The following is a 5946-nucleotide window of genomic DNA, read 5'->3' on the forward strand; positions in this document are numbered from 1 at the left end:
TCTCTCTGTCTCTCATCTCTCTCCCTCTCTCTTTCTCTGCTTGCAAATAAATAAATAAATAAATAAATATATTTTTAAAAAACAGCCTCAGGCTAGAGAGATTGCTTAGTGGTTAAGGTGTGCTTTCCTGCAAAGCCTATGGACCCAGGTTCAATTCCCCAGCACTCATATAAGCCAGATGCACCAGGTGGCACATGCGTCTGGAGTTTGTTTACAGTGGCTGGAGGTCCTGGTGCACCCATTCTCTCGCTCTATCTGCCTCTCTCTCTTTCTCTTTCTCTAATAAATAAATAAAATAACAGCCTTAGCTGGGCGTGATGCACACGCCTTTAATCACAGCTCCTGGGAGGCAGAGGTAGGAGGATCACCGTGAGTTCAAGACCACCCTGAGATTACATAGTGAATTCCAGGTCAGCCTGGGCTAGAGTGAGACCCTACCTCCACCCCCACCCCCCAAAAAGAACTTCTTGTGCTTGCTTCAGCAGCACATATACTAAAACTGGAATGATACAGGGAAGATTGGCATGGCCCCCGCGCAAGTATGAAATGCAAATTCGTGAAGTGTTCCATATTTTTCCTCAATAAAAAGAGCTTTTTAAACTGTGGACTGTGGCCCCATATGAGGTTGTGTGAATAAATGCGGTAATCATAAAAATATTGGCAAAAGTAAAAGGTTTCTGGGCTGAAGAGATAGCTCAGCAGTTAAGGCACTTGCCTGCAATACTTAACGACCCAGGTTTGATTCCCCAGTACCTGCATAAAGCCAAATGCACAAAGTGGCTTATGCATCTGGAGTTCATTTGCAGTGGCTGGAGGCTCTGGCATGCCCATTCTCTCTCTCCTTGCAAATAAATAAATTAAAAAAAATAATAAAAGATTTCTGAATGTGCAACTATGGAAAACCAATTCAGGGCTGGAGATATGGCTCAGTGGTTAAGGCACTTGCCTGCAAAACCTAACAACTCAGGTTTGATTCCCCAGAGCCCACGTAAAGCCAGATGCACAAGGAGGTGCATGCATCTGGAGTTTGTTTGCAATGGCTGGAGGCCCTGGCATACCCATTCATATCCTCTCTCTGTGTCTCCTTGCAAATAAATAAATAAATAACCTAAAAGCAATGAACTCAAATTCAAACATATAACAAATTTAAGGTACTTCTGACAGCACTTTCCTGTGTCGCATCACGAGACTGTCCTGCAGCCTTGGTTCTGAACACACAACACACGCAGTTTGTATTGTGCATGCCGTCACATGCAACGCCAATGAGTGCAGCCCAAAGAGATTGCTATATGCTATGAAGTGCAGTGCTTTAATCTACTTACAAAGTTTTCTTTCCTTACAGAAATATGGCTTGACATGTCCTCTAAACCCTTAGTCTCTCTGCCTGAAAGATATATCTTTACATGCTAATGAGGAGATTGCCCTATGGCACTGCACTTTTTCTCAAAATGTGAGGGGATCTCAAAAGAGGACTCTCAAGGAGGCCAAAAGTTAGTTTCTTCACCAAACTAAAACTATGAGAAATGCAACAGTGGAAATTCTCACAGGACAGCAGATGCATGGCCACAGCTTGTCCTCAGTTGAAGCTGATTTTCTTTCCTCTGCTGTGTATTTAGAAAGGGCTCTAAATTCTAAAGAATGACTTTCCTGATATCAGTATCATCCCGAGACTTACCATCAATCCACCAGCCAGCCAGTTCCTGTACATCAGTCTGGGCGCAGCCCTGGAATCACAGGTGTGCTTGTCTTTTTGGACAGGTGTATCATCATCCGATGGTCCTTGTGGTGGAGCGCTTTCTCCATGGCTGCTGAGCAGGGACTAGCCACACTGCACAGGCTCCAGATGAGCTCTTCATCCTCTTCTTTGGGACCTTGTTCTTACAGCAGAATTCAGAGTTCACATGGCTAGTTTTTGGTCAGAGAGAATAAGAATGGTGCAGGAAGCTTTTGGCTGGTGCTACCTCCCCTGTTGTAAAGTAGGACTGGCACGGATGACTGAGAACACTTTGTTAGGCACAACCCACTGCTATGTTATTTTACTGGTTTTTCGAGGTAGGGTCTCACTCTAGCCCAGGCTGACCTGGAACACACTATGTAGTCTCAGGCTGGCCTCAAACTCACAGTGATCCACCTACCTCTGCCTCCTGAGTGCTGGGATAAAAGGCATACGCCACCACACCCGACTGTTATTTTTAATGATATTAAGACATTTCACTTTTTTTGAAGACCCAGTCTAAATAAGAACTTGCTGGTTTATATAATTGAAATGCATTTATTGTCTTCAAGGTAAAGCAAATTATTATATTAGTAAAATATAAATATTAAATGGTTGCTTAAAACTTTTAAATTGAGGCAAACATATGACTTCATTATTTATATCCTATATAGTCCATTGTTAAATTATTTCCATTATCAATTAGCATCCACTTATAAAGATGCATTCTTAACATTGTTTTGGTCAGTTGAAATACAGTAGGAAAATTAACACAGTTCAAAAATATCAGCCATGCATTTCTGCTGCATATTAAACTCTATGATAAGTATTATATTAAGGTTCTGATTAATCTTTTTTTGTTTATTTGTTGTTTTTGTTTTATTTTTCAAGGCAGGATCTTGAGCTAGCCCAGGCTGGCCTGGAATTTACTATGTAGTCTCAGGGTGGTTGGGAGCTCATGACAATCCTCCTCCCAAGTGCTGTGATTAAAGGTGTGCACCACCCAAAACAAACCCATATGTGTGTGTGTATATATATATATATATATATATATATATATACACACACACACACACACACACACACACACACACACATGCGTATGTATGTGTATATATATGGCTTGAGGGCTGGAGAGAAGGCTTAGTGGTTAAGGTGTTTGCCTATAAAGCCAATGGACCCAGGTTTGATTCCCCATGATCCAAGTGAGCCAAATGCACAAGGGGGCACATGTGTCTGGAGTTTGTTTGCAGTGGCTGGAGGCCCCGGTGCACCCAGTCTGTCTCTCCCTCCTTCTCTGTCAAATAAATAAATAAATAAAAATTAAATATTTGTTAAAAAGAAATATGGCTTGATTGCAGAAAGCAAACACTTCATATTTTGCTGTTGTCTCTCCTCAGCATCTAACTATCAAATTAGGATATCTTTGGATTGCATTGTTAGAATGTTTGATTTCTTCTGATCTTTGATTAACATGTTTAAAAAATTATTTATTTATTTGCAAGGAGAGAGAGAGAGGAAAAGAGAGGGAGCAAGAGAAGATATGGATGTTCCTGGACATCCTGCCCTTGCTATCAAACTCCAGACACATGGGCCACTTTGTGCAGCTGGCTTTACATGGGTACTGGGGATTTGAACCAGACTGTCAGTCTTTGAAAGCAAGTGTGCCTCCAATTGCTGAGCCTTCTCTCCAGCTCTAGCATATGGTTCTTTTTAAGACTATTTTTATTCATTATTAATTTTCAAGCAAAGAGAAAGATAGAGAGAGAGAGAGAGAGAAATGGGCATGCCAGGGCCTCCAGCCACTGCAATTGAACTCCAGATGCATGTGCCACCTTGTACATCTGGCTTTGTGTGATTACTGGGGAATTGAACCTGGGCTACTGGGCCTTGCAAACAAAGGCCCTTAACCTTGAAGCCATTTATGCAGCCCAACATATGTTAATTATAAATAATAATGAGTTTAATTTATGACATTTTCAGATGTCATATAATGTACTTTTTTATCATACTTACCATAGAATATTTTCTCCTAAAAACTGCTGTTTGAGTTGCCAACTTGAGTCTTATAAAAAAATCATTACATGAATTTTGGCTTGGGTTTAAGACAGAATTTCCAACTATTTCTGAAAAAGCCCTAAACATACTTCTGCTGTTTTGATATTATGCATGCATGTGAAGCAGAGTGCTGAGCATTGACAATTATAAAACCTAAATATTGATCAATTCTGAAAATGTGTAAGATGCTCTATGTTCTTTAGTATCAAATGTTGAGAGGCAGATAAAGAGAGAGAGGCAGAGAGAAAGGGAGAGAGAGAATGGGTACATCAGGGCTTCCAGCCACTGCAAACAAACTCCAGACGCATGCGCCACGTTGTGCATCTGGCTTATGTGGGTCCTGAAGAATCGAACCCTTGAGTCTGTTTTTCAAATATTTTTATTATTTTTTAATTTATTTGAGAGAGAAAAGAGGCAGAGAGAGAGAGAGAGAGAGAGAGAGAGAGATAATGAGCAGGCCAGGACCTCTAGCCACTGCAAATGAACTCTAGACGCATGTGCCACCATGTGCATCTGGCTTACATGGGTACTGGGGAATTGAACCTGGGTCCTTAGGCTTCACAAACAAGTGCCTTATCCGCAAAGCCATCTCTCCTGCTCTCAGGAGTCTTTTTATAAGGGTGCTGATCATGTTGGTGAGAGGGGATCTTCATGATCCTGGTCACATGATCCTACCTCCTAAAGACCTGGTACTGCTTCAACAGGACAAAGTTTCAACCCACACTGAATCCCTAATAGACAGCATTCTAATCAGATCACTTTTACCGCAGTCCAGGTTTTCATGTCTTCTTGGGGACAAAGTTCTAGCCACTGAAGATACCATCATATTGGCTGTCATGCATTTCTAGAAGCATCTAGTAAGCATGTAATTGCTCCAGAGCTGGCCCAGGCAGGGGACTCCTGTTCTCAAGTTGTTTGCATTCTGTGTCCCAAAAATAGAAGTTTTGAGGAGCAGAGATGGGTCTTGGGAGGTACAGAGCCTGAGACACACTTTGAGCTTCCGTTTTCAGAGCTGAACCAGGAGGGAGAGGCTGGGGGCAGGGGACCGCAGCCTCAGTCTTGGCCCTGCTCCTCCTTCCCTGGCATTGGGATAATTCCACCAAGGAGCGCCGGAGCCTGTGGCATCTGGAGCCCGTGTAAACGGAGCATAAATTAGGTTTAACAGTCACATCTGGAGCCACACACTACAGTCTGTTTCCTGCTGAATCTGAATGGGCTTGCTGCATGGGACGAGAATTGGCTTGCTGTATGCCTGAAACTCTCTCTCTGTAGAAACTTCCAAGATAAAAAAATTCAGCTGTGGGCTGGCAAAATGGCTTAGCAGTTAAGGCATTTGCCTGTGAAGCCACAGGACCTCTGTTCGATTCCCCAGGACCCACGTTAGCCAGATGCACAAGGGGGAGCATGCGTCTGGAGTTCGTTTGCAGTGCCTGGAGGCCCTGGCACGTCCATTCTCTCTTTCTCTCTGCCTCTCTCTCTCTCTTTCAAATAAATAAATAAAATATTTAAAAAAAAAATTCAGCTGTGTTCCTAGCACTCTGCTTACTGAAGCAAGAGTTTTCACGGATGGCAGATTCGCGGTGCTAAGAGGTTGGCATCAGGGAGAGACAAACTTTGGAGAGTGAAGGAGGAAGACATCTCCTGAGTGGGGAAGAAAAATGAGGGCAGGACCAAGGGACACGGTGGCTACTCAGACAGCATAGGTATAGGTGCTTGCAGAGAGAGCCAAGTGTGGCCTCTACACATTTCTCAATATTCCTACCCAGCCAGGGTAGGCAGGGAAGCAACACACACAGGCAGAGCCCAAACCTCCTTGCATTCCTTTGGACTGGAAATCAGATCCACCCCACCCCTACAACACCCCTTAGGGCTGGAGCCCAGGATCCACCCCCCAGCGACACCTTCTCCTCCAGCCAGGAGGATGGAAATCCAAGTTGCAAGCTTTAATAAAACTCCTGAGGGCTGGAAAGATGGCTCAGCAGCTAAGGCACTTGCTTGCAAAGCCAAAGGATCTTGGTTCGATTCCCCAGGATTCACATAAGCCAGATGCACAAGGTGGCGCATGCATCTGGAATTCGTTGGCAGTGGCTGGAGGCCCTGGTGTGTGTCCATTCTCTCTTTTCTCTCCCTTTCTCCCTCCCTCTCTCTCTCTCCCTCTCTTTCTCACTCTCTAC

The 5946-nt window shown here is 43.6% G+C and overlaps 1 non-coding gene across 1 annotated transcript; it reads left to right on the forward strand.

Annotated features, from left to right (window-relative positions):
* Positions 1-469: 469 nt before the first annotated feature.
* LOC123454287 lies at positions 470-576 on the forward strand. The gene has a single exon (XR_006633272.1). It is a non-coding gene; the product is annotated as a U6 spliceosomal RNA (small nuclear RNA).
* Positions 577-5946: the final 5370 nt, after the last annotated feature.

This window comes from Jaculus jaculus, chromosome 13, assembly GCF_020740685.1.
Source record: "Jaculus jaculus isolate mJacJac1 chromosome 13, mJacJac1.mat.Y.cur, whole genome shotgun sequence".
Classification (NCBI taxonomy): Eukaryota; Metazoa; Chordata; class Mammalia; order Rodentia; family Dipodidae; genus Jaculus; species Jaculus jaculus.